Consider the following 11,083-nt stretch of genomic DNA (forward strand, 5'->3'; position numbering starts at 1 on the left):
ATGTTTTAATCCAACAAATTTTATAGCTAATGTACAGTAGCCCATTAGACTTGATGGGCTACTGTTTATAAGCCAAAAAAGAAATTGGTTATAAAGTAGCTACTAGAATTGTTTTTTTGGGTTTCATTCTCCATAATAGCTAATATTTTGCTTTTGCATGTATTGCTGGAGATGCTCTAAATATCTATGTTGATCATTGAAAATACAAAGATCCCATTTGATTGAAAGGTCATTGATATTTTTTTAAGTTCATAGTCATTGACAATTTAGATGTGATTTTTTTTTTTTTTTTTGAGAAGGTAATATATGGTAATTAAAAATTAGAAAGGTAAAAAAATCAAAGCTACCTTACGATTTTATTTACACCTATAAGCATGTTTAACCCGTTCATTTTTTTGAAAGAAATTAAATTTGAAAACCTTAATTATGTTTTTTTTTTCTTCTTCTCTAACCGGCAGTATTTTTAATCACCAAGCTTGTAACTCGTTTATCGATCGGGCGAAGATTTTTATGGGTATCCACCTGATAACTTATGTATCCTTCTTCCTTCATTGATGGCAAAAATCCTGTTTTTGGTCTGTATAATATATACATATATAAAATTACAAATTATAGCATCTCTCAGAAATCTAAATCAAATCATTCTTTCTTCCAAAGTGCATAATATCAAACAATTCAAATGCAAAATATGCGATACCTCCAATTTTTTTCATACATGTTACTTGGTATTACTTCAACATGTGTAGAGCTGTAGATTATATGGGATCCAACATTGCGACTACCATCATTGTTGATCAGTCAGGCAAAGGAAACTCCAAGTTATTATACATATCAACTGAGAGGATTATGGGGGTTTTATGTCAATCATGAAATTTAGGAAATGTAGTATGGAGAAGGGAATGTGGTGAAAAAGCTATGGAACTTAAGATTTTTTGGCCTCACTGAGGTAGAGAGCAGAGTGGTTGAATGTGAGCTTGGTTCCCTAAGATGAAGATCAAAATCTAGTGCTGACAAAAAAGGAAGAGGAGAGAGAGGGAGACAAAGACAGAGAGAGAGATACCAACGTTGCCAGTTGCCAATGATAGGACATTATCAATATTTAATATATTAGGGCAAATTACAACTTACTCACTTGTGGTTTTACTGAAATTTAAGTTGCTTACTTGTAGTTTGCAATTTGACACTTTACCCACCTGAAGTTTGACAAAAATTTAAGTTGTCTACCTGTGATTTGAAATTTTATGATGCAAGTGTTCTGCCGTATTCTTTTTTATCTTATTTGATTTTGTATTTTTATGTTTTTTGTGTTTTTGGAGGAGAGAGACATAAAAGTGAAGCAAAGTTACATATTTAACCTTGTTTTTAACAAAGGTGGGTTATAGAACTCTAACTGAGCTAATCTCAGGTGGGTAAAATAACAAATTTCAAACCGCAGGTGGGCAACTTAAATTTCGGCCAAACCATAGATTGGTAAGTTGTAATTTGCCCTTAATATTAAGTTACATGCAATGTTAAAGGTAATATGTCGGTGATCCACTCATTTATTAGGATTAATGACCTAAAATCCTGTTGTATTATACTATTATGTTGTGTATGACATTATGTACAACATCGTGTATTAAAATAATAAAATTTGTTTTATTGTCCAAAATTGTTAGAGATATATTAGACATATTAGCCCAATGTAATAGGCCCAAGCCTATACTTGCTATGTACTCATGTTATGATTTATTGTAACATAAGCTATTGTATTTCACTCTTATAGAATAAAGTTGTAGCCCTTAAAGGTTTCCTCCTTGGACGTAGGCCGACAAGGCTAAACCACTTAACCCTCGTATTCTCGTGTTCCTTTTCTATGCTTCCTCTTTCACATTCACATCCACTCTAGCATATACACCGTGGTATACACATCACGTTGCTAATATATTTAATATGGTATCAGAGCCAAACTTCATTCTTGGCATTAAGCAAAATATCTCTAGCTAGCAAAGAAGATTTTCACCTGAACACCACCATCAAAAACCATAGATGCTTGTCTATTGGATCTAGACTACACGACATCATGTAGCCACCATGGCTCCCTACTGTTCCCACCTGAACACCACCATCAGAAACAACAGATGCTTGTCTGTTGGATCTAGACTCCACGACATCATGTAGCCACCATGGCTCCCTGCTATGTCCAAGATCAACAACCAAGCAACTCGTGACTTACTCCTCAAATTTGTGCACATCAAGCCTTCACCTGATGAAACCAACCACACAGGCGTGCTCCATGGCCTCTCACGACCAAACCCTAGGAACTTAGTCTCCATCAGTAGCTGCATGCGCGGTCACTGGCTACGGTGAATCATCCATGCACTACTAAAGATTCTTAACTCCTAGATCGACCATTGGACACATACGTCACCATGTAGGCCTCGTCGTCTGCCGATCTACGACACCCGAGAATTTGGCCCTCAACTGACCTTATATGTGCTCTCATGTGCCTTTTAGATTTTTGGCCTCGCCTCCACGTTCTAGTGGACACTGTGCCAATGAACATTACACGCTTTAACGTCATCCGATGACGTTGTAGACACTGCATTTTGTACCCCTTACGACTCGGGCTCTCGTTCCTCAATTATGCTGAAATTCTAAAGCTCAAGATTGGTTTAGGGCCTAATCAAATTACAAATTTACTTGAGAGATGCTAAAATGGAAAATATAACTTTTTATGAGCAAATAAATCTATTTTAAAAAAATAAAAGGCCAAACAAACCCTCGGCCTATGTACGCAGGCAAAGACTTGCGTACGTAGGTCTAATGCATGCGTACGCAGACACGGACCTGTGTACGCAATTAGGGTTCTAGAAACTATGAAAGACAACTTTTTCTACATTAATTTTGAGGTTTGGAATGAATCCCACATCGTTTGTGTGAGAGACCACAAAAACTAAGGTGCTTTCAGAAAAGGGGAAAGGTATCGGCACCTTTCTTTTTCAGGATTATGTGTGGAGTCGCCACTTATTTTTTTGTTACAAAAAGAAAAAAGAAAAAGAAAAAAAAAAGACATACACATGGTACATATCTGAATAATACAACCTCTCATTTATTTGAATGACTTACAATTTGATAACATGAAATATACATGGCTTTGTTTCTTAGATTACAATCTAATAAAAAATTACAAAGCTTTGTTTCCTAAATTACAATCTAAAAAAAGGAAAATTACAAGACTTTGTTTCCTAGATTACAATCTAAAAAGGGAAAGGATAACACACTATCTACGAAGCAAAATCTAGATTCGGAGGCTAGGTTACAGAATGGGAAGGTGTTAGGCACCCATTTTGCCCAGATGAAGTCTAGTCTTTTAGACTCTAAATGATCATTTATATACCCATTCAAATGATGCATGACATTACAATGACGTATTAAAATTCCTAAATTTAAGATTAATTCATTCTTTAAGAATTCAAAATCTGCAATTTTTATTTAAGGAGAAACACAAAAATTGTTGATATTATACATTGAAGAAAACATTTTTTATTTAAAAGGTTCAGATCTATATTTAATGAAAATACAAATCAATTTTATATGTAGAAAAAATTCAGATCCGTATTTAACGAAAATACAGATAAGTTTTTATTCAGAAAAAATTTCATATCTGTATTTAATGAAAATACAGACCAATTTTTTATTCTGAAAATTTTTTAGATCTGTATTTAATAAAAATACAAACTAGTTTTTAATGTAGAAAAATTTCAGATCTGTATTTAATGAAAATACAGATCAGTTTTGTTATTATTTTGTTATTTTTTGTTTTTATAAATGTTTTTAGTAATTTATTGCAAATCTTGAAATTAAAAGGAGAACTAAATCTTAAACGTGTTAATCAACTATTAAACAACAAATTAAACATGTGAACATGCCAAAAAATATGAACAAGATTGTATCAACAATGAATAAAATCAAACATACATTCCGAAAATCTTGCAATGAACAAAACACATATATCAGATAAGAAAGAAAAGAATAAACAAAGAGTGAGAGTAAGGACCTACTTGCATGAATGTACCCTTCAATGAAAGAAATACTTTAGAAATCAAAGAAGTTTAACCTCTTTGAGATCTAAAATATGTTCACTTACAGGAAAGAAATTCTTAAAATCAAGGCTTCTAGAACATTTTTAACGTAAGGGGAGCAAAGAAGTTAGAAAAAGAAGGGCCTTGATTTTTGATGTTTTTCTCCTATTCATAGAGGTTGGATGCTTGAAAAGTAAGTTGAATAGGATCAGATACGAATTGGATTGCGTCCATATCCCTAAAAATTCGAAATAGATGTGTTTTAACTTAATTAGGGCATTTCTAGTCAGGCCTCGGAGTTGTGCCAATTAGCACTTGCCATATGCCGATCGGCACTCCAAGAGTGCCCATTTCCCCTCTCGCATGCCAAGCCCCACTTCCAATTTTGGTTCAATTTGGACTTTTTTTTAAAGGATTTTCTGAGTCGGGAATTGCACCTAGATGTGTTTTTAACTCGTATTCTAAAATTAATCCCTATTATTTTGATAATTAGGTCTTTAAAAAAATAATTATTTGATAGATAAATATTCTAAAAAGACTTAATCATCAACAATTCACTTGTTATCTGATTATCCATTTTATTCCCATGCAAGCAAGCTTATTTCTGGCAAAAGTCAACAACTAGTCACAAAATTATTTAATTAACCTTAATTGTTTAACCAATCGGAATTAATTTCAATTAATCACATGTGATCGGTTTCACCCTTATACAATGCATGCAAATCGTGAAAACTTGATCTTGTGATATCTTTCAATCCGACTGTATGATTTGGGAACCGGGCATATTGTCGCGACCGTTAGAATCTCAATATCATTTTAATGACATCCAATGAATAATTTAATGCATGTAATGCAACTGTGATTTTTGGGTATATGAAATGGTCAATTTAGTCATCTTCCAAAATTAAATTATGAGTGCAAAATCGGGTGTGCACAGAATGTCTCTCATTAACCTTGAAAAGCGAATGTCAATGTAAAATAAAGACACTGATTTTAGAAACCATGATTTAATCAAGGTTGACTTTTTAAAGATTTCCTAGCCCTAGAACCTAAAGCCTTTGGGTGTAGAACTAGTGTTTTATTGTTTTGAAAAATGAGAACTATGGACACCTAATCTACTTGATAATTGATGAACCTAGATAAAATCTTGAATGTTGATAAGGCAATCAAGAACTATATTCGCTTGATTTGGAATGAGATGACTAGGAACTATATTCGCCCAATTTGGAATTTTGTAGGTGACTGAGAACTATATTCGGCTCAATCTAGAATTCAGGAGGCAACTGAGAACTACATTCGGCTCGGTCTGGAATTCTGAAGGCAATTAAGAACTATATTCGGCTCGGTCTGGAAATTTCTACAATAGGCAAAAATTCATATTAGATCTGAATGATTAAGAACCAAATTTACTTAATAGATTTATCTTTTTTGAAGATTTGTGCTTAGGAGATTTAACCCTTTTTTTTGAAAATTTGTTCATGGAGATTTGTTTAGGAGATTTATCCATTGAAGATTGAAGTGTAAAAGATTTATCCCTTTTCGAAGATTTGTTCATAGAGATTTATCCTTTGAAGATTTATTTAGGATTGAAGGCAATTAAGAACTATATTCGGCTCGGTCTGGAAATTTCTACAATAGGCAAAAATTCATATTAGATCTGAATGATTAAGAACCAAATTTACTTAATAGATTTATCTTTTTTGAAGATTTGTGCTTAGGAGATTTAACCCTTTTTTTTGAAAATTTGTTCATGGAGATTTGTTTAGGAGATTTATCCATTGAAGATTGAAGTGTAAAAGATTTATCCCTTTTCGAAGATTTGTTCATAGAGATTTATCCTTTGAAGATTTATTTAGGAAATTTTTCCTTTTATGAAGATATGTTCATGGAGATTTATCCATTGAAAATTGAAATGTAAGAAATTTATCCATTTTCGAAAATTTGTTCACAAAGATTTGTCATTTGAAGATTTATTCAAGAGATTTTTCCTTTTATGCAGATGTGTTCATGGAGATTTATCCATTGAAGATTGAAGTGTAGGGGATTTATCCCTTTTCAAAGATTGGTTCATGAAGATTCATCAGTTGGAAATTTGAATAGGAGATTTATCCCTTGAAGATTTGTTCATGGTGATTTGTCATTTGAAGATTTGTTTAGGAGATTTTTCCTTTTGAAATTTTGAATAGGAGATTTATCCCTTGAAGATTTGTTCATAGAGATTTGTCCTTTGAAGATTTGTTCAGGGAATTTTTCCTTTCAAAATTTTGAATAGGAGATTTATCCCTTGAATATTTGTTCATGGAGATTTGTCATTTGAAGATTTGTTTAGGAGATTTTTCCTTTTAAAATTTTAAATAGGAGATTTATCCCTTGAAGATTTGTTCATGGAGATTTTTCCTTTAAAGATTTGTTTAGGAGATTTATCCTTTGAAAAGTTTGTTAGGAGATTTTTCATTTTGAAAATTTTATTTTAGGAGATTTTTCCTTTTTGAAAAATATTTTAGGAGATTTATCATTTTGAAATTTTGTTAGGAGATTTGTCCTTTGAAAATAGAAGTTCTGGAGATTTTTCCTCTTTTAATTTCTTGCAAGAAAAACAAGAGTTGATTTCTAGTTACTTAATTTGTATAACTCATGAACTACCACTCTTTGATTTTTGCATATGATGACTTTGATATGTATGGACTTATTCTTGTAAGAGCTTGATTTAGAAAAGTTTAGAGTTTACCTGATGAAGCTTTGTGGTGCAAAGATTTGAATTTACCTGACAGGTTTTGACATGGGTGATTTTACTTGAATGAGGCGTAGCTGAATGCCCCTAGTCTACAAATTGAAGCATGATTTTGAAAACCTTGGCTTTTGAGGAAAATATGATTTTTTTTTTCCCAAAATGGATGAGGCACGCCCGAATGCCACTAGTTTAGAAATGGATACATGATTTTTGAAAATCTTGATTTTTTTTCTTTTTTTGAAAATGATAGAGGCATGGCCGAATACCCCTAGTTTGTGAATTGATGCATGACTTTTGAAAACCTTGATATTTGAGAAAAATATGATTTCTTTCTTTTCTTTTTTTAAATGGATGAGGCATGACCGAATGTCCCTAGTTTAGAAATGGATGCATGAATTTTTGGAAATCTTAAATTTTTTTTTGAAAAGATGATTATGATGATCTTTTTTTTTTTTTGGGTGAAAATGAATGAGGCATGGCCGAATGCCCCTAGTTCAACAATCAATGTGAATTTTGAAAAATTTTATTTTGTAGGGACCTTCAATAAAGCAAAATTTGAGTAAAAAAAGATCAAAATCACAAAACTGGGCAAAACAATTATTAATACCGTATTTTGTCTGCCTTTGATTTGCATGCCGGACCTTGAACCATAATCTTGATCCAGTCATCAAAATAGGTTAAGAATAACGCCATTGCAAAGTTAATCAAATTCTCATTCCAACGACTATTCATGGGTTGAAATCGGAGTTAAAACGGTTGAAATATTGAGAAAACCGTGAAAAGCATGTTAGCACGCTTCCCGAGGCCATAACTTTTGGTCCAACCATTGGAGTTTTAATTTATTTAGTTTTTTGAAAACTAGACAGATAGAGCTTCCTAGGGTCACCAAGATCGCCTCAATTTGAGTCCAGGAAGACCTCTAAATGCACGTCCAAAGTCAAATTTGAAAAAGTGCATGAGGACGAAATTGCTGATGTCAGCGAAGCCCAACCCGGCACACCACAGGGTGTGTTGGGCCCTAAAAAGCGTGCCAGGGCCTATAAAAGGCTTCTAGAAGCTTAGATTGAAGGGGAGACGTTTTGGGAGCTGTTTGGGCATCTTTTTGGGCTTTTTTCTTCTCTCTTTTCTCACCATATTTTTCTTCCAAAAAACACAAAAACACATCAAAGTTTCTTGATTCTTCTCTCTTCTTTCTTCTCCAAAAATACAAGCGAGGATGCGTGGAGCTAGGGTATAGTCTCTTGGGCGCAAGCAAAAAGGGCGAGGATGCGAGCATGTGGATATAAGCCAAGCGGCTATGTTTAGTAGATTTAGGGCTCTAGCCTCTTCCATTTGGTTATGTACTCTTTTAAACTCCCTTCCTTCCTCCCTTATTTCTCTTTTAGATGGGTTGTATTAGGTATATCATGTCATATACCATTTGTCCTCATCTCTAGAGTATGGCGACCCCTATTTACTTTCCTGCTCTATATTTTGGGCCATGCTTTAGGGATGTAAGCATTTACTTTCTTACTCTATGTGCTAGCATTGTGCATGATGTATGTATATATATATACCTACTCGTTCCTCTTGGTGTGATTGTCACAATCCAATGAATCCATGTCATTTAAGGCAAAGTGATGCCTAATTTCTGCCGTGAAAGTAAGGTGACATGTTGCTGGATTTTCGCCATGGAAATTTGGTATTTTGCCCAAATGCCTTAGAAAAGTATAGATTGGGACTATACCCATTCAAAAGCCAAACCTCAAAGCCCCTTATGCATGCAAAGCTCCGAAAACCAATGCCAAAATCATGTTTTTTTTTTTTATTGCCAATCTCCGAAAATTAAGGTTTTATCAAAACAAAGAACTGTCCTTGGACAGGTAGGGTGGGGTGCCTAACACCTTCCCCACACATAACCAAATTTCCGGACTCAAGAATCAAGATTTTTTGCCATTTACATTAGATTAGGAAAAATGTCATTTTTCTTATCTTAGGATTGGTAATAAAATCAACTAGAAACAGGTGACTAATCACACCTTAGAAAAACCCAATGATTGGTGGCGACTTCACCTACCTTTGGTAATCACCTAAAATTTGGCCAAGATTCCTGCCACACCTCCAAAGGTAGACCAACCTTCCTCCCTTGAGAGAGAGAGCACCCGAAGCTTTGTGCAAACCACACCGATCATCGAAAGGGGCCACCAACAGGCCCCGCGTGCGTGGGAGCATCACCGGCAGGTGGTAGAAAGAAGGCTCGACGGTTTTCTAACCGTTCGAGGCCTGGGCGTTGACAACAATGACCGTTGGAATGATAGGCCAATCGGTAAACCAAATAGTCTTATGGGGTTGGGATTAGAATTTTAGTTCACATTGGCAAGATTGAAAGACAATCAAAAATAATAAGTGATTCATAATATATTAATCAAAATAAGCAATAAAATAAATAGGGGGAGGGAAGGAGCTTTTGTTAGAGAAGAAAAGGGTGAGAGAAGAGAGAATTTTTTTTTTTATTCTTTTCTTTTCATGGAGGAGATATGGAGAATTATTGTACGTCAACCATGGGGTTCTGTCCTTAGATATAAGGACAGTAGGGCCTTCTCAAAGATGATTGAGTTAGACCATTTTTAATGTATAATACTGAATTTTTGTTGTATTTAATTTTTTTAATCATGTCTTTTCTAATAAATAATTTAGTAAAATTCAGATGTTTTTACCATATTTGAAAATAGACATTTATTATGATTGTGTATTTATATAACTAATTGCTAACCCGTGCAATACATTGAAAAATTACTAAAACTAAGTTCTATAAAAATAGTGTGTGTGTTGTAGAATGATAAATAATTCATGAGTACTTATAGAAGTTCAAATCCCTATAAAAAACTCAAATCTCCTTAAACAGTACACCAATATGAGAAACTTGATTGCTTTTTTTTCTACCCAAGTGCAAAGTTAAAAAACAACCTCTAAACTTTGTATAACTTATTTGTACCTTCAATTAACAACCTCGAACAACTGGTAGACATCCCACATCTATGAATTAATTAGTAGCAATATGAGGAGCATATGGGTTCTGATAAGTAAAATCTATCAATAGTTCCCAAAACCATTCTTTGTTCTTAAAGGGGCCAAATATGATAAAGTAATTGGACCCAAATAAAATAGGACACGCAATTTTTTATGATCCATTAAGTTTCTTAATCAATTTTGATGCTGCATTACATGTCACTCAAACTATCAAAGTTTATATTTTAATGCATAACTCAATAGGAGATTAGGAGAAAGAGAAAAAATAAAATTTGATTAAAAAAAAAAAACCTGTAGTTGTGTTACTTAAGACATATATCATTAATTGAAAAATAGCCATCCTCATCTGCTTTGCTCCAGAATTGATAGTCCTAATAATTGGGAATTTACATGCAAAAGTAAAATTTCCTTTAAATCTGGTTCAAGCATTTCTTCAAACAGTTGAGGAGGAAATAACACATCCCTCTGATTTGTAAAAAAGGAGATCATTAAAATCGGTAGAGATTTATGGAAAGGGTCAGGGAAAAAAGTTCAAAAAGGTATAATAAAAAAAATTAGGAAAAAATGAAACACAATAAAGAACTTGAATTCAAAGAAAAGAGAAAGAAAGTGAATTTAGAGAAAGGCAAGCGTACCGCGAAGAACAATCACAAAGCCACCACATTGGCAAACAAAGAAGATCAATGGTTGAAGCTGTGGCTGTTGATTAATCTTATGATTCCTGCAAGCAATTGGATTTTATGGGTTGTTGGAGATAGAGACCAGAGTGAGAGAGAAGGTTGCAATTGAAGAGCAAAGTTTTATGTGTGTGGGTTCGTAGGATTTTCAATTTGGGGGGCTTTTCAAAGATGAAATTCTGTATTGGGGGTTTTCAAGGTTGAGCGTGTAAAATATAGTGCTGGCCATAAAGTGAAGGACTTGGTTCTTATGTATTTCTTATGAAAAAGTCAAAGTTTGTACGGAGAAAATCTTTTCTGCTCAATTCCTGAGTATTTCTTAGTGCCAAAGTTTGTGCGGAGAAAATCTTCTCAAAAAGCATACATACAAAGTAAGAAGGAAGAAGTGGTTATTATTATTATTTTTTTTTAAGAAATATATAAGTGTGCAAAATTAGTAACAACCCTCGTAAGCAGAACGGTAAAACAATAGTTTGCTATATTTGTTTGTTTTAATTAGTCAATGTTGGAAAAATTGGTTTTGCGTCTCATACAAAACCCATAGTGGAAGCAACACAAGGATTTACTTCATTCATGAGAGATAACATATAACCTTGAATTCT

This window comes from Quercus suber, unplaced genomic scaffold, assembly GCF_002906115.3.
Source record: "Quercus suber isolate HL8 unplaced genomic scaffold, Cork oak 2.0 scaffold_534, whole genome shotgun sequence".
Classification (NCBI taxonomy): domain Eukaryota; kingdom Viridiplantae; phylum Streptophyta; class Magnoliopsida; order Fagales; family Fagaceae; genus Quercus; species Quercus suber.